The following is a 25944-nucleotide window of genomic DNA, read 5'->3' as shown; positions in this document are numbered from 1 at the left end:
TTGGGGATTTTTGTGTGGACCTTACCGGGTGTGTGTGTAAATAATGTTCTCTCAAAGTCGGATACCTGACCGTCACACATAATTGGCCGCTAGTGACTGTTGCACTAGGCATACTGCACTAGCATCGTGCACCCAGGAAAGTGAAGGACGAATCGGATGCAGTGTGCGGGTGATGAAATAGGCTGAATGGCGTGACTGGGAAGTTCCCAAAGGGGAAGGGAAGCAGTGTGGTATGTGCAACAGCCAACAAGACAGCAGCTTGTGGAAATGAAGATGGTTCCTGAGGTCTCTGGTATTTGTGCTCTTGCTGCAGTCACTGCACACTAGGAACTGCTCACTCTGCATTAGTCAAGGCTAGTTCACAGGCAAGTTAGGCACCCAAAGACCCTTATGGATCTGGGCTTGTGTACCAGTTTTCCATCTGTAAATGGAGATAATACTGAACTCATGGGGCGTGTGCAGGGATAAATACATCGAAGACTGAGAGGTGCTCAGAGTAGAGGTACTCCAGATATCTGCCACCCGAGATGGAGCATGTGGGGAGTCAGGTGGGTGCTCTGCAAATGCACCTGGGAGCTCAGGCACACGCAGAGCAGGCATGCAGAGAGCACACTGAAACACAGCCAAAAACGGTCACGTCCCAAACGCCCCCAAACCAGACACTCTTATATTTACTGCGTTTGACCACAGTACAGGTCAGGCCTCACAGGTGCTTTAAGCCTGTTGACAAGACAAAAGATCGCGGAGGCAAGAGCAGAGCAGAGGTGTTCCTGAGCAGGCCAGCAAAAGCACTGAGGAGATTCGTGCACAGGCCTGTCCAGGGAGCAGGTCCACAGATTTGCTGACCCTGCAAGTCTGGGACGACTCCAGGGTGGGAATGTGTGCATATGTTTATACAGACCTCAGCGTTTATGCATTGATGCAAAATACTCACCAGACTTGGGGTACAGGCCTGGGATCCTCAAGACACGGTCTGAGAAGCACCATGCAAAAACCTGAAGGACGGGGGTAAACAGAAGGCTGGGCTGGCCTCCAGGAGGTTGAGCAGATGACCAGAGTGGTGAAAAAAACCCTAGCAAGGACCTTCAAGATGAAGACAGGCTCGTTTCCTAGGGAAAGGAGGAGAGGCTTAACCTAGCGAACTAGCAGTGTGCCCTGCGATGAAGAACGAGACAAACCGCTCCTGCTGGCTTCTCCATGACCAGCTTTCTGGTGGTAGCATTGAGCCAGTGGCCAGAGCAGGGCCCAGTCATGGTTGTCATGAGACGCCTCTATCATTGCTACCCCCAGCCTGAGCACAGGCATCTTCCCGTCACCCCTTTCCCTCTAAAGCTCCTGCACTTCCCTTATTTCCCTGCGGTGCAGCCTGTTCTCTGTGCATTGGCGACAGCGGCATGTCAGCAGAGCTGCCTAACTGCCCGATCCCTGATGTGCTCGGGGCCAGTGCTCCCGCAGTCAGGAAGGTGGGATTGACCATTGCATTGACCCCCTGCTGCTGCCACCACTGCTGCAGGCAGAGCAGAGCGGCCTGCCTGGAAAACCAGGCCCAGGGATGGAAAGTGGGGAAGGAAACAAGCGCCTGCGGGGAGACCACACGTGCTCCCCCTCTGGAGACGGGGGCATGTATTTACATACGTGGGGCTGCCACATGCACACACGATGCTCTCATGTTCATAAAAATCCACATTGCATACACAACACACTACTGTCATACATCAGTCATATGTACTTTTCTGCCAGGTGGGAAGGTTGCTGCTGAGACAGAGGTTTCAAGCTTCAGCTTCGCTCCTGGTCTGCTCTGTCTATCCCACATGGAGGAATTAAGAAATGTCCCCAGGTTCAGTCCTGACTGCACAATGTTTCTGGGGGCTCTCACAGAGGTGTCCTGGTAGAAAGGCTGTGCTTAGGGACGTTCCAGTTGTTACAGACAGGAACAAAGAGAAAAGCTTGGGGATAGTAGATATGGTGGAGGGTAGGGCTAGGATTCAAAGTGACCTGGACAAATTGGAGGATTGGGCCAAAAGAAATCTCACAAGATTCAACAAGGACAAGTGCAAAGTCCTGGACTTAGGACGGAGCAACCCCATGCACCGGTGCAGGCCGGGGGTGACGGGCTGGGCAGCAGCTCTGCAGACAAGGACCTGGGGGGACAGGGGGCAAGAAGCTGAACAGGAGCCAGCAGTGTGCCCTTGGTGACAAGAAGGGTAACGGCATCCTGGGCTGCATCGGTAGGAGCGGTGCCAGCAGATCAAGGGCAGTGATTCTTCCCCTCTGTTTAGGACTGGGGAGGCCACATCTGGAGTCCTGTGCCCACACTACAGAAAGGATGTGGACATGTTGGAGAGCGTCCAGCGGAGGGCAACAAAAATGGTTGTGGGGCTGAGGGACATGACTTGTGAGGAGAGGCTGAGGGAACTGGGCTGATTTAGTCTGCAGAAGAGAAGACCGAGGGGGACTGAATAGCAGCCTTCACCTCCCTGCAGGGGGGCTGCAAAGAGGATGGAGCTGGACTGTTTTCGGTGGGGGCAGATGACAGGACAAGGGGCAACGGGCTCAAGTTGCAGCAAGGGACGTTGAGGTTGGATATTAGGAAAAACTCTCTCACTAGGAGGGTGGTGAAGCACTGAAACAGGCTCCCCAGGGAGGTGGTGGAGTCTCCATCCTTGGAGGTTTTCAAGACCCAGGTAAGCGAAGCTTTGGCTGGGATGATGTAGTTGGGGCTGGTCCTGCTCTGAGCAGGGGGTTAGACTAGATGTGACCTCTTGAGGTCCCTTCCAGCCCTCGTTTTCTATGTTTCTATGATGGATCTGGCCAATTCTTCCAGCCCCTTCTTGCAGAGCCCCTGGAAGTGTGGAACAGAGTTGCATCCACCGGTATAGGCAGCAGAGCGTCACCGACGCTACTATCCACGCGGTCCTGAGCTGGATATTGTGCTTCACCACTGAGAAGTGTTTTTGCTTCTCAGTCCCTGCCAGTCCGCATGAAGGTGCCAGGTCTCCATCAATTCTTCTCTCTCGAGGCTAGAAGGGAAGACTAGCTTGTCTCGTCTGACCACCTGCACAGCGCGGGTCGGAGACCTCCACCCATTGGGTCTCACATCATGCCCAAAACTTCTGCTTAAGTGAGAACACACCTTTTAAAAAGACACCCTTGCCTCGATTCAAGTGACTGACAACCGGCTGCACCGGGGGTAAGGTGTTCGGGTGGTCCGCTCCCCACCTCACTGTAAAAGTATACACCTCATTTCTCCTCTCAGGCCATCTAGCTTCAACTTCCCACCACAGATCTTGCTCTGTGCTGGCTGCTAGATGAAACGGCCCTCTGCCATCAGAAGTATCCTCCTCAGATCAGGGGTCATGCAGTGATGGAGTCACAGCCGGAGCATCTCCTGGTTAGACTAAATAGATGGTGCTTTTCACCCTCTCCCTATGCAGCCCATTTTCCAGACCGCCCATCACTCCCACAGCTCTTTTTTGAATGCTTTCTGATTTGCCACATCCTTTTTTAACATGCAAACAGCAGAAATGCACACAGTGCTCTACACCAGTCTCACTGACACCATACACTGTGCTAATGTCACCACCCTACTTTTACATGCTATTCTGCCCCTAATAAATCCATCAGTCATGCTTGCTCTCTCATCCTCACAGGGCACGGACAACTCGCATTTGACTGGCAGGTGCCATGACTCTTAGGTCCTTTTCCAAATTATGGCTTGCCATAATGCAGCCTCTCACGCTGCAGGTGTCAGCTATATCCTTTATTTGTAGATATAAGCCTTGCAACAGTCGCATTATAGAATCATTCAGAGGGAAAGGACCTCGAGGCCATCTGGTGCAACCTCCCTCAGAGGAGCAGGATGTAGTGTTTCTAAACTATCCCAGAGATGCCTGTGCAGCCTCCACGGGGTAACACCCAATGAAGGAAATTGCACAATTTTCCTAAAACACAATGCTCACATGTTTGCCATCAGACATGGAGGATGGGACTCTATCCTTATAATGATTTGCCATGCCATTGAGTTTTGGTGGACTCCATTTACAGCACCTAAGTGCTGAGTATTACCCAACACAACCTCTGCTACCTGAACTAAGAGAAACTGCAGTATCTCAGTGGCAAAGAGACCTTGGGGGCTTTTTGCACGGATTTCTCTGGACAAGTCATTTCCCTACGCAGCAGCTGTGTGGTCTCAGCAGCCATCACAGACCCACCACATCAGCGGCCCACAGACCTGTTGCACTTCCCCTCGATGGAGACACATGTAAGAGAGCTGTGGTTCATCTGAGCACAACCCACAATGGATGCCTCTGAGAAGATGGACCCAAAGATCAATGCGCTCGCTGGGAAGGAAAGGGGTGGCTGCTGCCGATTTCCAGCAATAAAAGCCTTCTGCTGTTTGGTGCGCTCCAGTGAGCAATGTGCAGCCATCAGGTCAATGGGGGTGAGTTTGATGCAATTATGAATGCCTCACGGTGGTGAAAGATAAGGCCCAAGTAATCTGTCTGAGCAGAAAATACGGTACGGGTCCAGCAATTCACAGTGGGATTATCAGCTTAATGAGCCACAAAATTATCCATTCTCTCATAAAGGAAATTAGCCCTAGCTCAGTACAGAGCATTGTACAAGAGCAGACAGCACTCGGGACTCCCAGGCATCTTCCTCAGCAGCGTGCGCAACCTCTGGCAAGAGATCATGGGTTTGCTAGCACCAGGTACAAGAAGGGGCTCCACACCCAGAGGACCATGGTGGCTACGGACCCCTCCAGGGCAACCCTTTAGCTGCCAGGGACAACTTGCCTGGGGGCCAAACTGAGCAGGAAAGGACAGGCCTGGGTAGGGAGGGGGCAGAGAGCAAAGAGCCTTTTCTCTGTGCACTCCCTAGGACCCAACCCTTTACCACTGCCCTGAAAGCTCACGCAGCCCATGCCACACGTACCCAACTATTGACATAACTGAATACTGGTGGTGCCGTGGATATGGCCCTGGGTACCGCAGAGTCTGCATGGAAACAAGGTCTGAGCAGGGAAGCCCATGTCTTCAGGGTGCTTCCAGGCTCCAAGGAGTCATCCCCCAACCCCACACCAGCCTGTGGAGGCGACGCAGCCCAGCAATGCCAAACGGGACAGCGCTAGCATCCAGACCTCCAGGAAGCGGCGCTAGGACCTTCAAGGGACACTGGCCTTCTCCCACATGCTAAGGTCTGTGGGATGCGAGAGGTTTTGGCACAGATCAAGGAGAGTTTTGCCCTAGTCCCCCAGTTGTGCAGTGCCCTGGACTGGGGGTGTGGAGAACAAGACGCAGGGAGCGGGGTGATAAAATTGCATGCTAATTCCAGGCCCGATTCCCAGCCACCAGCACAGGGGCGCGCCTGGGGTTATGGCAGGTTGGAGCTCCTTTGCACTAGCTCTTCCACATGCTTCTCAGCCACAGCTCAGGATCTGACCCGTCATTAGCCTCAGAGCTATCAAGCAACTGCTGCTGCATGGCATGTGTGCTAACTGCTTAGACCAGCAGTGCTCAGCCTTCAGCCCGAGAGCCCGATCCAGCCCACGAGACCAGATCATTCAGCCCACGGGTCTCCCCATCCGTCTGAAGTTTTGGCAGCAGAGGAATGGTGACAGCTGTCCGGATGCTACATTTCCAGACCTGTGGGGAGCTCCATGGGCCACGTGACATAGCCCCAAGTAGTAGATCAGGCTAACGTGTGGAGTCAGTCCATAGCCAGATCCAGTACACAAGATTGGGCCACACGTGGTGTGGGGCTGGCTCGTGCGGGGCTAGGGCCAGCACACCAGATCACGCCCATGAACCAGCCCCTGTGCTGGTGGCTGTGGACCGAGCCTACACACAGGATCCAGCCTGCACACCCACCCTACACCACTCAGCCGGCCCGTGGGGCTGGGTTGGGTCTCACTGGTTTACACTAATGCTCGAAGGCCAGGACTGCCCAAACTGTCCCCCAGAGCCATCAGCCATGTTTCTCTGGGACCACGTTCTGCAGACCACGCTCGCTCTGAGCAGCACTCAGAGGCGAGAGCGAGGACGTACGACCCAGCACAAGCAGCCCCAAGGAAGACAAACCCGTCGTGCTCCGAGGCAGCTCACATTAGAAGGGCAAGATCAGTGCAGCCCTCGAGTCCCCAGGGATCAAACAGCGAGGTGGCAGTGGGGGCAGCTGCTGTTCCAGCCCAGCTCGTGCTCCTAAAACTGAAAAACATTAGACCAAGAGCTGGAGAAGCATCAGCAAGGACCTGCGACCATTTGCAGTAGCTGCATAATGGAAGCACAGCTGGAAGCTCATTGTCAGCCCGGGCTGCAGTATAATGTAATCACAGACCATTCGAAAGCGCGGAGCTGCATGTACATAAACAGGCCCAGCAAAGGACGGCCTCATGGAGCGGCGCGCTACAGCTGTGCCGGGAACGAGAGAGGGACCCGACACGGATCTTCCTGCTCCCTTCCCTGCCATGCTCACAGCGCCGACAGGCTCCGATAACGCAGCCAGGAGCCCAAAGAGAGGAGTACAATGAGTAGGCACCATCTGGGGCTGCGCTGGACAGCTCATTCACCAGGCTGATCATTTGAACCAAGGGCAAAGGACCGACCCTGACTTAGGAGAGTGCTGAAACAAGCTGACACCCGGGGGTGCCTGGTCCCAGCAGCAAGAACGCATGGCAAACGCTGGGTTGAAGCCTGCAATCAGTGTTATGCGCTTTCCAACCAGGTTTCACCTGCACCGGTCAGTTTGGTACCTAAATGCCCAGAAGTTTAGCCCTTACCACTCAAAGGGCAATTGAAGGGTATGCCTACACTAGAGGAGTGGGGCTCCATCCCCTACCTGCCCCACACACTGGTGGAGATCTCCAAGGCACCCTCTGCAGCTACTCCTGAGACCCAGGATCTGGCAGGCTTCAGCACAGCCCTTGATCCCAAAATAGCCTCCCTGGCATGTTCCCAGGTTTGAAGTGTGCACATGAACCGCAAGCAGATAGGAGCGAAAAGCAAAGCAAGCCAAGAGTGGGCTGGGCTGTATTAACAGAAGCATCATTTGCAAGGCAAGGCAAGGCAAGGCAAGGCAAGGCAAGGGGAGAGATTCTCTCTCTGTCTAATCAGCACTGGGGAGGCCTCCTTCAAGAAAGAAATGGACACGGTAGAGTCCAGCAGAAAGCAACAGAAATGTCTGAAGGTCCAGGAAACACGGCTCCTGGGGAAGGGCTGGAAGAACTGGGGTTACTGAGTCTGGGGGAGAGAAGACTGAGGCAGGATATGATACCAGTCTTCAAATACTTGGAGGGTGGTGAGAAAGAGACCAAACTGCTCTCCAAGGCTGCAGAGGACAGGGCAAAGCCTCAAACTGCAGCAAGGGAAGTTTAGGTTGGAGACAAGGAGGAACTTTCTTATTACCACAGAATAATAACTCTTAGTATAACTTTCTTATGACTTGAGTTTGGCACTGGGATAGGCTGCGGGACCTCCATCCTTCAAAGCCAGCAGCTGGCACGGTTTAGTCAGGAACAATCCTGCCTCAAGCAGGGGGCTCAGGCATGGCCTGGCCAGAACATGCTGCTGCCGAACTGTAGACAAGCCCTCCGAGTCCTTCAGTAACCCATGCGTTCAGTGACCTGCCATTTCAGGAAGGGTGGACAGCAAAGGATAAGAGCCTACTACCCCTGTTGGCAGGGTCTCTGACTTGAACTCAAGTAGCAGGCACCAGGCCTGGCGCTGAAGTGGCAGGATCCAGGTCCTGGGGACCAAGGAAGTGTGCTCCATTGTCATTCCACTGAGTCTCCCACCAGGCAAAAGCAGCTCCTAGTGTTTTGGCAGAGGATGTGTCAGTGGAGGCAGGGTTGCAAGATGCATGCCCTTTGGGTCCAGGGCTCCCCTTCACTTTAGTACTTGGCCCAATGTAGAGCTACGTGCATTAAAACCTCTGTAGCTTGCTGCACCCCCATCCCCAGCCTGGCTGACACGAATCTCCGCACCGCTCCCCTGGGACTGCAAACGCTGGTTGTCCTCCTTTCGCTGCAGATCTAACACAGCCAGGACATTTTCCAAACGCAGCCAAAACAGGCCGTGCACGGCAGAATGGGGGCAGAGCTCCTGCAAGGGTGTCCTCAGGACTGAGCCACGTCAGAACCGGAGGCAAGACTTTGTCCTTCCGCTCCAAGAAGCCAGTCAGCCTGGAAGGACATCTATCCATCACTCATAACTGTGCAACGAGACCTTACTCCTGCGAGCGGTCCTTCCCATGGCACTGTTCCTGTTGTGACCGGGGGGTCTATGCAGCCCGGCTGGCAGGAGAGAAGTGGCAAGAGAGAATCTTGTTATTTTGAGAGGGGTTTTGCCCCCAGCCTGTATCCTAGAGGCTTTTCACTGCATATCCACTGTAACCTGGTCTAACAGAGCCGCCAGCCCCTACCGCAGGAACATGGAGAAGACAGACATTAACAAACGTTTCCAGCCCTTTCATCACTTGATTTTGCTTCTGCTGATCCAGCTTCGAGTTCAAACTCCCACCCAAAACTTACAGGAGGGGCCAATTTTTGGCAGGGGTCAACTGGCAGAGCTGCATGGACTTGAAGGGAACTACGCTGATTTGTATCAGCCCAGGGGCCTGGCCTGCAGTTTCTCATGGCAAGTCCCCAGCGAGAACTAATGATGCCAGGATGCTGATGCAGATGAGATGCCTCTAGGGGTTGCAGACAGAGCAAAGCACTGCAAAGAGCCACGCATGACGTGACAAAAGGCCTTCAGGAGTGGAAGAGGACAGAGAAGAGACTGTTTTCATTACAGATGCTGCAGAGAGGAAAAAAGGTTTCCTTCCTGTCTTCTAAATTACAAGCAGTGCTAATCTCAGCGGCAGCTCAAAAGAACCTTTAAAATGTCATGAGACCTGTTTGACTGCAACCCGGGTGTCAGTCATGTTGCATTCGTATAACCAGAGCCCTAAATGTCATCAGATATTAATACCGAAGATACAGGCTTAGCCAAGAGTACACCATGCTATTTACTGAAGCAGCATTTTTTTGACATTTGTACTTCTTACCACTCAAAAGAAAAGAAAGAAAAAAAAGATGACTGACAAAGATTTAGGGTCAGCATCTGACCTACTTCAAGTCATCGCCAGACAGGAGAAAGTCCCTGGCATTTCTAATAGGGAGCTGGTTGTTAAAATCCACCATGCTGTTCCTAATAAAGAAAAGGAGATACAACCAGAGGCGCGGATTTTGCAGACCCGGTGGACCCAGTTCTCATGTGTCCCCTGGCCCCCCCACAACAGAAAGGGCCTTCAGAGATAGTGCCATTGTAATGCAATCCCATGCTAAGCCCTTTGTACAGGCCAGCAGCCGAGAGACAGATCACAGAAATGAAGGGCTGGAAGAGACCTCAAAAAATCATCAAGTCCAACACCCCTGCTCTGGGCAGGAATGCTGCGGAGATCAAATGACCGCAGCAAGGTGTCCATCCAGTCTCCTCTTGAAGACTTCCAAGGTTGGGGACTTCACCCCTGCCTTGGGCAGTCTAGTCCAGATTCGGGTCACCCTTACCATAAAGATGAGCATCCCTGGAGGGCTGGCACTCACCCCAGCAGAGACAACCCACACTTAGAGTGTCCAAATGAGCCTTGGGCAATCTCTGCACACGGGGAATGTCACCTGGAAAGGATGGGCACCTGTGGATCACACCAGGACACACGCAAGACGGGATGACACAGCCCACGTTGCAGCCAATTTGAGCAGAACTGGCCTGCACTGGTGCAAAGGAAGGGTCTGCAATCCATGCTGATGCATGCAGGCTACAGCTGCATGTTGTTATATCATAAGTCAGGGCACATGGGCTGGCCCCACAGACCAGCGGCACTTTTATCCCTGGAGGAGAAGCACAGGTGGGTATGTATGGGGTCACCTGGGTCTGCTCTCTGGGTACTGCCTGGACCTCACTCCACACTTGTTTTAGTGACATAGAGCAGGAGGGAGCCACACTTCCAGCTGGAGGAGTGAGACCCTCCTGACGAAGCCTGCTGGGGTAGGCACAGGCTGGCAACCGAGCCAAGAAGTCACCGTTTTTCCCTGCTCTGAAGGCACCACAAGTCATCTTTTGAGTCAACGTCTTGGGTTGCAGAGAGCCAGAATGTTGTTTCTTGGGAAGCCGAATATTTATCTAAGATGACATCTTGGCAAGCACACACGAGCGAGCTCATCAGCTTAACAACACAGAGCTCTCCCAGCTCTGCAAAGGTGGGAGAGGGAAAAATAAACCAGCAGAGAGGACTTACAAAGCGCTATTGCATGTAACGTCTTTATTGCAAGGCAGAGAGACAGAGCAACTGAAGCTGCTTCGTTGTGATGCTGAAGTATCATATTAGCAGCTTGTTTCATCACCGATATACATGCCCCACCTGGGGACACGGTTAGCTGTCCCAGACCACTGCACAGCAGAAATAAGTCTGAGCTGCTTTCTAGCTCGTATGGGAGCACTGTGGGATTGAAGCCTTCTCATGAATACAAAAGAGGCGATACGGTCACTAGGGAAAATGCACCTGTGAATTGCCATTCTCCGTCTCTCTCTAACTGCCACCATTAATATTTTCTGTGTTCTTCACAGCTGTCAGAACATGCTGTCTTCTGCTTTATTCCCACAGCCTAAATCCTTCTCGCCCACTACATAGCTTGAATGCTAATACCTGACCGTGGCATATTATTCATCTTATCAAAGGCAGGACAAGTATTTTAAATGCTGTAGTGATTCATGCTAATTAGAGAAACTGCTGCACAATCCCATTCTCTTCCTCTCTCCCCGCCTTCCCAATGGTTATGAGTAAATATAAAATACCCACAATTTAAGAGGAGAGGATCAGCCCTGGGAACAAGTTGGCAGCACATGGATATATTTTACAATACTTTACGAGCAATAAAATGCATCCCCAAAACACAGCATACTGCCCTGAGCCACAGCCAGGGCAAATGGTTTGCTTAGAATAGGCCATACTGTTCAGAGAAGAGGGGAGGAAAGAGTAATTGCAACAATCATCCTATTAAAGCCAATAAGCAAAGGAGCAAATATTAGGTGAGTTCTTAACATACAGGTTAGTCATAGGTCGGGGCAGTGCAAGGGTCTCATTTAAGTTTTCCATCTACTTGAAGCTCACTGGGATCTGCAGATCCAGCCCGGGTGCGATGCTATCCCCAACGAACAAAGGAGAAAACAGACAGGACATTGCATGGCTGAAATTCACCCTGCTGAGAAGCCAGCATAAGGTCTATATAAACCCTCGCCGGGCCCCTGAACAAGACAAGCCTAGGCCACACTGCCAACTTTTGCAGTTTACCAGGTGTCTCAAGGCATCCAGTGTCCCTCAAGCTCCAGCTCCTGGAGTCAAGTAATTTGGGAAGAAATTCAGCTTTCCCCAAAAAAGAAAAAAGGGCAGCTTCCAGCCCTCCCAGCTGCAGAGGCAAGCTGGTAAACATGATCAGAGCATGCATTGCAGGCACCTGCTGCCACTTGGCATCACTGCCTCTGTCTTCCCATCTCTCATGGCTGGATATTCCTGCCAGCTCTCCTTGATGGATCTAAAATGTGGCAATGGGACAGATTGTCACCCTAGACCCCAGAGCAGGGCTACTGCTGCTCTCTGTTCCCTCCATAGGCTGTATGCAGAGTCTTGTCGGCATAGCTGCCAACTTTTGCTTGGTTTGATTTTCATGCAAATTTCTTAAAGAGCCCATTCACTTATTAGCAAATACTTCCAAATCGTTTGTGGACTGGCGTTCATTTACCCCTGTGGCCAGTGCACTCCGTCCTGTGCAGCAGCAGAACAGGACAGGCATCTGCGTGGCGAAGGAAACTTCGGCCCCTTCCAGCTGACAGCCCCAGAAGAAAAGAGAGGGCATGTGCAGAGATGCTCATGCTCTTTCCCAAGGGCCCAGCCTGAGCCAGCAGCACCAGGCCAGAGGATGGCATAGCGCCCGTCACCGAGAGCACGCCTCCTCCCATAAGTGGGGGCAGGTTTGCTCACGTGGGTTTGAAATGGGGCAGCTGACTCTTAGCCGGGACCCACGGGGTGGTCTCCTGCCTGTATCACGCTGTGCCCAGGCACCTCTCATGCCCAGCAGGTGTTGAACCCGGCCGCTGGCCAGGTACAGTGCAGAGCAGTGGCGGGTGTCAACTACTGGTGCAGACGGGTGTTTTACTCACACCCCTGCACGCAGGTGCACAGAGACCTCCTCCCTAACAGTAAACCGCAGGGCTGTCTTCCCTGCCTGAGTCTCTGTGCTCCCAGGTGAGACATGCATCCTTTCCTTGCCTGACCAGATGGCTCTGCTGCTTTTCCTAGGCATGTTGCTTTTCCAGACGGGGACAAGTCCTGCTATTTAACAGTGATTCTGGGGAGGGGCAGTTCCAAGGTTAAGGTAGGAGGTTTTCTTCCCAACAGAAGTGCATTTAGCAACAATCGCTTCCTCTGCTTCCCTATGCCCCGTGCTGTCGTTAGCACAGCACGGCAGTAGCTGAGGAACGAGCGGGTCTGGATAAAGATCATCAGTGTCTGCAAACTGATCTAGCAAGACTCATTCGCCAGCTGACCGGCATCAGCTTCACCTCCTCTGACAATTCCCAGGTGGTCACCACTTCTGCCCTGCCTTTGCCTGCTGAGGCAGAGCTCCCCATTGTAGCTTCACAGAGAAAGTCAGAAGTGATTAAGACAGTTTGCAGAAAATGGGACTTTTCTAATCCTCTCCCTCAAAAGGGGGGCGGGGGGCGGGAAAGAGGTCCCTATGAGTGTCCTGCGTCCTGTAACCTGATGGGTTAGTAGTGTTTTATCTGGGGTCTAGTTACAGCCAAGAAAAGACATCGCTACAAGGAAAAGAAATGATGATCTCCATGCGATTAAGATAGCAGTCTAAGGGTAATGCTGAACAATTACAGCGGGAACATGTTCCCTTCAGTTTTGCAAGTGAAGCAAAAGCATTACTGATAACTAAATTGAAGAAGTGCGGCAGTCCCAGATTCACCTGGTTTTTCTCTCGATCCGAGAGCTTTCAGGAATAGCCTGCAACAGGAGCCACCCCTTTACTGCAGTTGTTATGTTGCAGCCATGACTTGTGGAAGGTAAAATGTGCTCCTTAGTCTACATGGAAACCAACAGGAAGATGTCTGCCCGGAGCGTGCATGGATTCACGGGGTCCGGAGCCCCTTCCTTCGGAGGGTTCAAACGTCATCCTGCCAGAGGGCTTGGCAGGGGCTGCAACATGATCCTTGTTCAGTGCAGCCCTCTTCCCAGTGCACAACACTGAGACACCGAACTCACGCTTGCTTGCAGTGGAAGGTTGTTCAGATAGTTGAGTGTTTCCATGACCATAAAACAGATGAGTCGATACTGCCGTTCTGCCCACTGCAGGAAGCTAATTGCCAGACAGGTCTGTAACCCACAGCTCCACAGAGCCAGACCCTCGCATTTCATCCAGCAGTGCTTGGACTGGGCATCCTTTCAGTCCTCAGGAGACTAAACCGCTGCGTGCCCCTGGCAGAGGACAGGAGAGACCAGAAGACCACAGCTGCCCGACACCCCTGCACCAAGAGGGACTTGATCACACCCAGGCAAATCGCACAAGCAATCCAGGCTACAGGGGAAAATGAAAAACACTCCTGGACTGTCTGTCTGCCCTGGGGGAGTTTCCTTCCTAACCCCAAGTATCTGAGCAAAATGTAGCAGCCAGGTACCAAGAAGAAGGGCTCTCTGCACCAGCTCAGGGCTTTGGTCCTCCCTGCAGGCAACCGGCTGGAGCGCCAAAGCATGAGATTTGGGTCCTGTTGTCGTCTTAGTGCGGGATGAGTACAACATGGGTCAGGCAGAAATTTCCCCGTTCTCTCCGTGGCTCAAGGAGGAGAGGAACGAGCAGAGGGGTCCCTGGAGTCCCATTTCCAGGAGCAGCATGGACCACAAGAGCATCCTGCTGGACCCCGCATGTACAGGCCACAGAATTACCCAGCGGGGACACCAACACACAACTTCATGGATGAAATTCAACCTCACCTTAGCGACCTGAGGGAGCAGTCCTGTGCTTGGCTCTGCCACTGACTCACCGTCTCTCTGCCCCAAGTTTCCCGCTCTAAAGACTGGTATTTCTGCTCCACAGTGCTCCCCTCCCGACTCATGTGCCCTTGTCCCTGACCCTATTACCTACTGTGCCCCAGCCCTGCTGTGCCTCTGCTTTTCGCCTTCTTCCAAGACCTCCGTTTCCCATGAAATGCCTTCCTGAATCCTGCAACGCGAGTTTCTCCTCCACACACGCTTGGACCGAGAGGACGACCAGAAATTAGCCAACAAATGTTATGGGATTAAAGAAGGAGGTGGGACAGGACTTCAGGAGATCACATCCGATCTAACCTCCTGCTCAAAGCAGGATCAACCTGTCTAGACCATCACAGCCAAGCGTTTATCTAACCCACTCTTAATATTTGCCAAGGATGGAGATTTCCCAACCTGACCCCAGCTGACTTCCTGCCCTTTGGGCGGGGGGCTGGACTCGATGAACTCCCGAGGTCCCTTCCAGCCCTGATGTCTATGAAATCTATGAAATAATCTGTTCCAGTGCTTCATGGCCTGCATAGCTAGAATAAAGATTTGCTGACTACCCAACATAAAATGTCCCTCGTCGCAGTTTAAGACCATTACTTCTTGTCCTATCTCCTGTAGGCACAGAAAAGTCTTTATAATGAGACTTCCCATATTTCAAGACTGATATTAACCACTTCCCCCCCCGACCTATCAAATCTCCCTCTCCCAAAAATCACCCCCATTTTCTCTTTTCTAGAAGAAATAATCTCAGTTCTTCCAATCTTCCACTATTGTTAACACAGACCAGGTTGCTGTTGGCTTGTTTGCAATAATGGCACACTGTCGCCTCAGATTCGCTTTATGGTCCACTGTAACCCCATGACCTTCTCTGCAGTACTGGAGCCTAGCCAGTCATTTCCCTAGTGTGTATCTGTGCATATGACTGCTCTGTCCCAAGCGCTTTTCCTTACTGAATTTCATCCGATTCATTTCAAACCATTTCTTTAAACTATCAAGATTGTTCTGGTTTTTAATTTTGCCATGCAAACTGTCTGTAACTCTACCCATCCTCTGCAAATCATCTGCAAATTTCGTAAGTGTACACTCAATTCTATCCTTCAAGTCTTAATGAAGATACTGAACAGTATGAGACTAAGGACAATCCCACTTAATACCGCCTTGCATTTAAAGAGTGTGCCGTTGACTATTACTTTTTGAGCACAAAAATCCAACTTCTCAGGCACCCCCCTTAGCTTACTAATGAGAATGCCATGGGAGAGTGACAAAAGCCTTTCTAAACTGAAGGTGCATCACATCCACTGCTCTCCCCCACACACAAAAGCCCACCATCTTGTCATAGAAGAAAATAGACTGGTCAGGCATCATTTACTCTTTACAATCCACGCTGGCTATTCCCGATCACCTTGTCGTCTTTTAGATGCATAGGAACAGATTCCTTGAGGAGATGCTCCTCGATCTGTCCAAGTACTGATGTTAAACAAACCAGTCTGTAGTCCCCTGGAACCTCCTTGCTCCCTTTTTTAAGCCTGGATACTATATTTTCCCTTCTCCAGTCATCCCAGGTCCTGGCCTGACTTCCATGAGTGCTCAGAAATGCCAGACAATGGCTCTGCCATTACTTCAGCCAATTGCTCAAGTCCTTTAGGACAAATGTCATCTTGCCTTACAGACCTGCAAACATCCAGCTTGGCGACATGGTGGGGCAGCAGGAGCTGCAGATTTTTATGAAGTGCTGCTTCATAAAAGAGTGGTTGCCGATGACACCAAACTTTGGGGCAAAGCATCCATGCCAGAAGACAGGCGGGTGATCCAGGCTGACCTGGACAAGCTCAGCAAACAAGCAGACAAGAACCTCATGGTGTTTAACACCGAAAAATGCAAAGCCTGGAAGTACAGACCTGCCAGTTCATGTAAGCACATGGGCAGAGGCACAGGAAGACAACAGGACCGTCGACACTGCATTGGCACAAACACAATCGCAGGAATATCATCGAGATCATCGGATGGAAGAAGCTACTGAAATCCAAAATGCCATTGCTATTACCAGCCTCAGCAAAGGAGGGAAGGATTAACTAAGCGGGAGGACCAATCTCCTACTTAGAGCCGGCCACTTCACCACAGACCTTGTGGCACAGTGATATGGAAGAGCTGGCATTGTCCTCTCTTCCCTGTGCCCACTTTCTTGTTCGAATAGCTTCAGCCTCTCCGACTGTCACTGAAAGATCTTTGACAGTCTGAAAACAATGAAGACACCAGTCACCAAACCCTGCGTTCACCTGTCTGCCGACTGCCAAGATACGGGGCAAAAAAAACACAACCAAAGAATGCAAGACAAACCCCAGAGCTTTGACTTCAGACTACGTTAGGCTGAACTTCAGTAATATATGAAAAAGGGTTTTCATTTTATACAACAATGCAGGGGTTTCTTAAAAAAAAGGAGACTAAATCTCACTCACTGTAAAAATAAAATCCCATCCCTTCCTGCCAAACAAGATATGAAGCACGTGATTCCTTTTTGCACAATGGCTAAGATGAGGGACCACGGAGACAATGCCATTTCAAAGCACTCTATTACTCACCTGTCAGCCCTAAGCTTGCAATACTGTCATCTCCTTTCTTTCCTTCTTTTTTTAAATTAACAAAGATGAGGATTCAAACTTTTTCCCCTGCAGGTCTGAATACATTAAATATGAAGCACATTCCCTCTTCAGGGATTTCACCACCATTTCATTTCACTTATTGTTTTCGCAGCATTCCTCATAAACTTGTTGAAGGCTATAGGAAAAACACAAAAACCAGTAGTTGTTTCCTGCTTGGGCACCAGCCTGAAATGAATCAGTTTAATTTAAATAACCTCAGATCCCACTGGGAAATCCCTATTTAAATTTTTAAAAGATTGTTGTCTCTAGCACTTCTAATCAATCTGGGCAAGTAACGAAGGTATTTCCCAAATTTAGAACAATTTCAGGTTTCAGAAATATGCTCAGGCAAAGCACACCACGTTGACATAATTTAGTGTATGTGCAGGCATGTGTTCAAACATTGAAACCAGTTTATAAGAGAACATTGGAGCAAATGAGGGCCTGCCATGTTGCAGGCTTCAAATACTTACCCCTGTTCTCTGCTTCTAGGAGCAGTAAGGACACAATGCTACACAGCTACACACACACACTAAGACACCATCTCTGAGGAAAGTCAGATTGTTGCAGCTGGGCTTTAGAGTTAAAAGGTACTACTGCATAGTGGGAATGTGCCTGTGAGCAAGACTGCAAAAGGATATTTCGCTCCTAATTTAGGGGCCATTTGGTTGGTCCTTCCCAGAGTGGAAGGCCCGCTAGAAAAGTTGGGGAGGAGCAGCATTAGATGGCTTCGGTGGACTCTTTTGACTCACGACAATTTTTCTTAGAGGGCCTTGGCTTTTAAATGGGGGGCAAGGGTGGCATGGTTGACTGCTCACAAGTCGCAAGTCCAAGGCCACAACAGAAGTGCTCATGGTGTCCCTTTGTCAGGTTGCAACGAATCTGTGAATTCAGCTAAAATACCTTGTCACTAGGATAAGGACAAGGACAAGAAGCTTTTAAATGCAAGCTCAGCCGTAGGGGGTAGAAACCCAATATCCTGACCTTTATCCACATCACTTCAGAAGATAAGAGACTTCTCTGTAAAGGCAACTTCTCATGCATCTCGGGCATCAGCCCCAGCCAAGTTGCATCAACAGTGCAAAGGCTGCAGTGATCATGCCAATGTAGACCTGACCCTGCAGCCTCGACTGCATGAGCAGATGCCCAAGTCTCATTTGTAGCTTTGGAAAAGGCTCCTGCTCCTCAAAGGATCGGGGCCACAGGCAGTCAGGCTGTTACAACACAAGGACTTTTTTGGTGGGGTTGGCCAAGCTACCCGGAGCAAAGGCAGTACATGCACACAACCAATGCACTTCAGGACTTAAATATGAAACTAAAAGATGTTACCTTGCCCAGAAAATGTAAAGTAGCTTAAATGCAATTTAAAGACACCTTTGGAAAGAAACCATCTTCTGAAAGAGTTTCCATGCACTGAAAATCGTGTCAATCAACATATCTTCTGGCATTAAAATTGGACCCGCAGAAGCAGTGTGCTACACATATTGAGTAGGCCACTATCGCTCCCCAAGATTTTTCTCCTGTTGTAAGAATAATTTTTTCTGAAAGAGCCTTGTGGTGTGAAGAAAATTAAGCTGTCGACTCAATTTGGGAGCAGGCCTGAAATAGTGTTTCTTGAAAGGCTTATGTTTGAGGGGTCACAAATAGCAGATGGAGGTTTGTAATGTGTAGCAAAGTGGAAATCGTATTTTGATAGACTTATCACAGCCCAATTGCCACAACCACAACATCAATGAAGGGGGAGAGGCCTGCTGCTGCTGCATGAAAGACCAGACCCGCATGCACTAGAACGAATGCAGCCGTCCCAGACCACGCACCTGCCGAGCAATGACTGTCCACTCGCTCTGCGGCAGAGGAGGGGTGACCTGTTTGTGCGTACCCAGGCATCTCTGCCACTCCTGCATAAGCATGTGCATGGACCTGGAGCAGCGTAGCACAGCGGGCAGGGGTTGTAGGGACACTTGTGCTCTGGGGGTGAAATCTGCCCCTGGACCAAGGTTCAGAGCAAAGCCCAGGCCTGCCTCACCACTCATTTGGAGGCTGAAGTCTTCCTCAAGCAGAGCAGAAGCTCTAGCTCCCCCCACACACCCACCTTTCCCAGGTGTGGATTAAGCTTTTTCACTGTGTCTATGTTAAGGTGCAAAATGGGCTGGGGATGGGGGTCCCAGGGCTCTGCTCTCAGGGTGTACCTACACAACGCCATGCCACGCTGGGTGGTGATCCCCAAGCTGGCTCTCACAAGCCGGGTACCAGGAGCAGCACGGCCATGTTATCTCAGCACTCCCACCCATTTCAGCAGCATACGTAGGCAGCCAATAGTGCACAGTGCCAGGGTCAGGGTGTAATATGCCCACCTATGGTGTGCACACCTTGGCGGAGCAACTGCTTAATAACAAGACAGGTGCCTCCAAGTCACCTGGAAAGTACAACGACACCGTGGGGCCAGGAAGAGAGGAGAGACCTGCTCCAAGTCCAGAAGCTAGGGCTCTGCTGTGCTGCCTTGCCAGGGGGTTGCACACAGCAGCACATGGTGGGGCCCAAGGATCACACTCCAGCTACACTGCTGAGCATCTTTTCACAAGCTGAGAGCATCTCCTGTTACAGAAACCAACTGTAAGCCATTCTCATGGATTTCTAAACCACGCTGGAGAGTGTGCAGGGAGCAACATCTGAAGCAAGGAGAGAGTGCAGAGCATCACACAGCAGGAATACAACAGGTGGGCTGCAAAGACTCTAGAAAGGCCCCGTTTCCCTGAAGTCCTCGCAGTTGTCTCCACAGCTCACCCAGCACTAAAGACTGATCCCCTTGGAGCGGGGAGAGGAGCCAGCTGCGTCCAGAGCCCATCGCAAACCTCCCCCCGGGTTTTGGACAGAAGATCCCTTTCTCTGCCATCATGAGATGGTGGCAGCAGCTGAACCTGAGCACGCTGCTCTTAGGAGACCGAAGCATATTTTGTACTACGCAGTGCTCCTCGCTGCGGCTCCTACAGGTGGGAGCTCTCGTCTCTCTCCGTGTGAACAAGCACATTTCAGAGGCTGAACGCTCTTTAATCAATGCGTATGGTCTTTAATTCATAAAAGCAGATGCAAGCTGCGGGGAGGAGGCTCCCAGGTGTGCGACTGAACCTGCAGACCGACGAGTCAACGGAGTCCATTATAAAAACATGTTAATCTGCACGGAGTGACTCACCGCCGCCCCCACAACAGCAGCACAATGCAGGGTCCCGGTGACGTGAGGCTGGAGAGCTAAATCGCAAGGCTGTCAGGGAGAAATTGTGAATCAAATGGAGAGGGGAAAAAATCTAGTTCATTACAGTGAATTCTGCAGGTAAGGAAGAGAGGAGCGAAAGCAAAACCCTGTTATGATCTCCCTGCCACAGCAGAAGGTTTTTACAGCAAGAGACTGATGGCACGCTAATACCCTTAATTCTATCGAAAACCCATTATTGCACAGCCCCGCTACAAAGCTTGACATTTCTTAACAAGCAGATAACATCTCCCATTACAAAATCAAATACAAGCCATTATCTCACATTTCTGAACCGAGCCGGATAGCGCACAGAGTAACATTTGAAGCAGGGAAGGAGGGCAGGACAGCATGCAACAGGAAATGAAACCAGCCTCAGTGTCTGCTCCTGAATAGACAGGCACAGCTCCATGCAACCTCTGGTTAGTCCCAGCCAAGCCCCACTTCTTCTCATGTCCTGTCTGAGATGGTTGATGACAGGGTGTTTAGCAGAATTTGCAGATTCGTTAGAATCTGGCAGGGCCGCAGGGAGCGTGCTTCTGCTGTGGCTGTTACAGCAATAGGAAAAACTTATATATGCCCCACTTATATCATGAGCAACATCCCGGCCAGCACAACAGGAGGTGTACCAGAGCCCTCCAGAGAGAAAATACAAATCTCCACAGCATAAGCTAAGGAGCTACATTACCAAGGCAGCGCTGTAATCATCACATAGCCTCTGCACGAGAGCTGATAGCAGAGGGGTAAGAAAAGCTACAACATACAACCAGGTGGTTACAAATAGCTAATGCTTCCCAGTGCAATTCCCATTCAAGGCCTGGCGGACTCGAGAAGCCACCTCACAGCATGGCTTTCAGCTTGGGGAGATCTTTCTCAGGTCCTAATCCTTCAGCAGCCAAGACAGAGGAGAATCCCTGAACTCACACAGGACCCCCTGATTTCAGCAGAGGACAAGTGCAGGGGTCACAGTCTCTGCTCTGGGAAGGTCCCAGCAAAGCCAATAGGAGTTTTTCAAATGAGAAATTCAGCATGTGGCCATTATTGCCGTAATTTTTCTCCTCAGCCTTAAATACAGGCAAAGGACCTTTATGCCCTGAGAGCAGAGTCGCTAGTCTTTGCTTTTGCTTATCATTTCTGCACTACAGATATAGCAGATGGGGACTCTTCTGCACCTAGCAGTAAAGCTAGGACTGTGCAGAAAGGTGAAACCCATTTTGCAGAAAACATTGAGGCTGCAGCACATGTCAGAAAAGAACCAAAAAAACATTTCCAAGCTTTTTTGAATCAGCAGCCTTACCACTTCTGCCTGTCTGTCCATAATGCTCCGGGCCAGCTGCGCACACCACAGGGTGCCGCGAGGCAGCGGTCAGGAGGGTGCAGGCAGTGCCCACCAAATGCAGCACGCGACTGCAGGCAGGGAGCATCCCCTGTGCATGCTGCCCCCGTGGCACCCTACAGCTGGCTATGGGGGGGGCGGGGGGGGTGTTCCAGGTGGGTGGGTGGGTGAGTGGCCATATCGAGAAACAGAGAAAACCGGGCTCTTCAGCTTGGTGAAGGCATTGCCTTAGGATTTGAGACCCAGATTCTTACCCTTGCTCTGAGATAGGGCGAGTGAAGATTTGAACGAGGGTCTCCTAGATGAGCACCCCCATTCCTCCTGAATGTGTAGCACACTCTTCCTCTGGGGTTGATCGAATTCCATCCTGGAGACGGGAAAACTTTCCTGGCTGAAGTTGTGATAGAGGCTAACCACTCCCACCCCCACTCCAGCTCTGCTAAAAAGTCCATTTAAAGACATAAAAATGCAACTTCTAAAGTATTATTATTGTTATTATTCAACATTATTAGCACAGAAGTCCCTATGGGCCTCAAGCAGATGAGGCACCACTGTGCTAAATTCACTGCTGATTACACAAGAGTAGATTTCACAGACATTTGGGCTGGAAGGAACCTTGAAGATCATCGAGTCTAGCCCCCTGCCCCAGGGGCAGAAAGTCAGCTGGGGTCATGGGATCCCAGCAAGATAAATATCCAAGTATTTCTTGAATGAGTCCAGAGTAGATGCCTGCACCACTTCCGAAGGGAGTCTAGTCCAGGTCTTGGGGGCTCAGACCATAAAGAATTTTTTTCTCATGTCCAGCCTAAAGCGGTCTTGGAGGAGTTTATGACCATTGGTCCTTGTCATCCCTTGGGGTGCTCTGGTGAACGGACATTCCCCCAGATCCTGATGTACACCCCTTACGTACCTATAAGCAGCCACCAGGTCCCTCCTGAGCCTGCGCTTTTCCAGGCTGAAGAGTCCCGTGGCTCTCAGCCTCTCTTCATCAGTCCTGTTCTCCTGCCCTCTGATCACGTGCATGGCTCCTCTGCACTCTCTCAAGCTTCTCCACGTCCTTCTTGAATTGAGGAGCCCAGAATTGGGTGCAGTACTCCAGCTGCGGCCTCACCAAGGCCAAGTACAGCAGGAAGATGACACCCTGGGATTTACTTGAGAAGCATCTATGGATTCAAGCCAGAGTTTGGTTTGCTTTCCCAACTGCGACATCACATTGGTGGCTCATGTTCAGCTTGTGGTCAGTCATGACCCCCAAGTCTCTTTCAGCAGTGGTGCTAGCAAGCATAGCACTGCCGAGCCTATAAGTATGCTGCAGGTCCCAGCCCCTCACCCCCCTGCCGCCAGAGATGGAGTACCTTACATTTATCAGTATTAAACATCATTGGGTTTGTATCCACCCACTTACTAAATTTATCCAAGTCAGCCTGGATCATTAGCCTGTCCTCACGTGTGGACGCTATGCCCCAAAGTTTAGTGTCATCAGCAAACTTGGCCACATTGCTGATAAAGATGTTGAAGAGAACCGGTCCAAGGACAGACCTTGGGGGACACTACTGGACACAGACCAGCACCATGATGGTTCACTACCATCAACCACCACTCTCTAGGTCTGACCTCAGAGCCAATTTCCCAGCCATCTGGGAAGTTGGCTCTGGTGTAACCGAGGCCATAGTTGGCCAATTTTTCCATGAGGTTATGGGATACCAGATAAAAGGCTTTTTTAAAATCCAGATATATGACCTGGATACATCACCCAGAGAGCGGTGGTGGACGGGTCATTTTCAACCTGGAGGGATGTGGGCAGTGGGGTCCCCCAGGGCTCGGTCCTCGGCCCCGCACTGTTCAACATCTTCATCAGCAACTTGGATGAGGGGGTAAAAAGCACCTGTTCAAATTTGCTGATGACACTAAGATGTGGGGGGACGTGGGCACACTGGAAGGATGCAACAGGCTACAATCAGGCCTAGACAGGCTACAAGGGTGGGTGGACGAGAATAGGATGGGTTTCAACACAGACAAGTGCAAGGTGATGCACCTCGGGAGGAACAACCGGCACCATACCTACGGGCTGGGAACTCCCTTCTTGTCAGTACAGAGGCAGAAAAGGATCTGGGGGTCATCACTGACTCCAAGATGAACACGGGCCGGCAGTGTGGGGAGGCAGTCAGGAAGGCCCACCGCATCTTGTCGTGCATCCACAGATGCATCTCGAGCAGGTCCAGGGAGGTGATCCTCCCCCCCTTGCGGCACTGGTCAGGCCGCAGCTGGAGGACTGCGTCCAGTTCTGGGCGCCGCACTTCAGGAGGGATGTGGACAACATCGAGAGTGTCCAGAGGAGGCCACTCACATGGTCAGGGGGCAGCAGGGCAGGCCCCATGAGGAGAGGCTACAGGACCTGAACCTGTTCAGCCTCCACAAGAGAAGGCTGAGGGGGATCTAGTGGCCTGTTACAAACTAGTCAGGGGGGACCAGCAGGCATTGGGGGAGTCCCCGTTCCCCCGAGCACCGCCAGGAGTGACCAGGAATAACAGTCACAAGCTGGCAGAGGGGAGATTTAAGCTAGATATCAGGAGGCGTGACTTCACGGTCAGGGCGGCTAGGATCTGGAACTAATTTCCAAGAGAAGTGGTGCTGGCTCCTACCCTGGGGGTGTTTAAGAGGAGGTTAGATGCACACCTTGCTGGAGTTGTTTGACCCCAGTACTCTTTCCTGCCATGGCAGGGGGTCGGACTAGATGGTCTGCTCAGGTCCCTTCCGACCCTACCAACTATGAAACTACAAAACCTCAATCTCTTCTCCCTTGTCCAGGTGATGTGTCACCTGGTCATAGAAGGAGATGAGATTAGTCAGTCAAGACCTACCCACAACAAACCCGTACTGGCTGTCCTCAGGATGTTGCCCTCAGTCAGCTTATCCAGAAGGATCTCCTTGATAATTTTCTCCAGAAGCTTACTGGAGATTGAGGTCAAGCTGTTTGGCCTGTAATTCCCAGGATCTACTTTCTGTCCTTTCTTGAAGATGAGTACCACATAGGCCTTCTTCCAGTCTTTGGGTACTTCACCTGAGTGCCACGAGTTTTCGAATATTTTTGCCAATGGTTGGGCTATGACACCTGCCAGCTCCTTGAATACCCTAGGGTGTAATCTGTCAAGACCAGCTGACTTGAAGGTGTCCGGCTTCTCTAGGTGATCCTGTACTAGATCAACACCGATGCTGGGTATAGATATGCCCTAACCCTGGCCGTCCTGCATCATGCTAGGCAGGGCAGTCCCATTGGACTGATGAAAGACCAACACAAAGTACCCATTAAGCAGGTTGGTCTTTTCCTGGGTGTCGATTGTCAGCTGTCCCATTTGGTTCAGCAGGGGTTCAATATTACCCTTGCTTTTTTTCTGACTTCCTACATATCTGAAAAAGGACTTTTTGTTATACTTGATATGTGAAGCCAAATGGAGCTCGGTTGCAGCCTTGGCTTTCCTGATCTGCTCCCTGCAGGTATGGACCAGTGCTGAGTACTCCTCCTTGGTGGTACTTCCAGCCTGTATACATCTCTCTTTTGAGGCGTAGGAGGTCCTCAAGTTCCCTGCTTAGCCCTTCAAGTAAAGAGACTTGAAGTGAAAACCCCCATATAAGGAATAACTCAAAACAAAAACTCAGGTATGAACACAAGCAAACCAAACCCTGAATCCCATTATGTTGTCCTAAGTGGAACACCAGCTGACCACTATGTACACAGTTACTTGTGTGCATGCATGCATGCAGATTTACATTTTCATTACCTGCATGTGCATTTGCATGCGTGTGTATGCCCAGGCACATGTGCATATGCACTGCACACACACACACACACACACACACACAAGGCCAGGAACCAACAGGCAAAAACCAGGGCTGGTTCCAGTTAATGAGAACCTTACTTCCGCCAGCAGCTCCCTGTTGGTGGAACCTGGATGCAAACGGGCTTCTTCATTCTACTGTAGGTGGATTGGATTATAAAAGCAAAGCTTAGGTCTCAATTTAAATCCCAGGCCAAGAGAAGGGAAGCTTACAGCTCACTCTCCATTCATCCCGAGCTAAAGTACAGACAGTCAAAAAGCCCGAGGCTGAATAGATTCAGTCTTTACAGGTTAGTCTAAACTGCAGAGACTGAACTGAGAAACAACTGGACACACATTTACTTTTGATTCAAGAAATGCAGCCACATGCGTGTAGTGGCTCAGGCCAGATGCCAGGGAAGGAATTGTTCTAGAGCACAACATATGCCATGCATTTGCTTCCTCTTCCTGCTGCCCCTCCCCCCAGGTTTCTGGGGTTTGCAGTCCACAGTCACAGCAGCAGAACTCTGCAGGGTTGCTCATCAATTCCTCTTCCTGCTTCCAAGTGCCTCTGACTGACCCCACTCCCTGGCCGCAGGCCCTAGACATCCCCTGCCTCCCCCCTCCCCAACCCTTCTCTGCTGAAGCAGACAGCACAGTCCAGTCCAAGGATGCAGAGCATGCTGGAGGATTCCGATTTAACTTAAATCAGGAAGGGGTCTGGGACAGATGTTTCATAAACTGGCTTGACCCAAATCAGTTAAGTCTCTGATATTACATTCAACCAGGTTTATTTTAAACCTGCATCCGCCATTTTGAAACTGGTTTATG

The sequence above is a fragment of the Crocodylus siamensis genome, chromosome 2 (assembly GCF_052110815.1).
Source record: "Crocodylus siamensis isolate JL-2025a chromosome 2, ASM5211081v1, whole genome shotgun sequence".
Taxonomy (NCBI): Eukaryota; Metazoa; Chordata; order Crocodylia; family Crocodylidae; genus Crocodylus; species Crocodylus siamensis.
The sequence above is the reverse complement of the archived record's forward strand: the minus strand, read 5'-3'. Positions refer to the sequence as shown.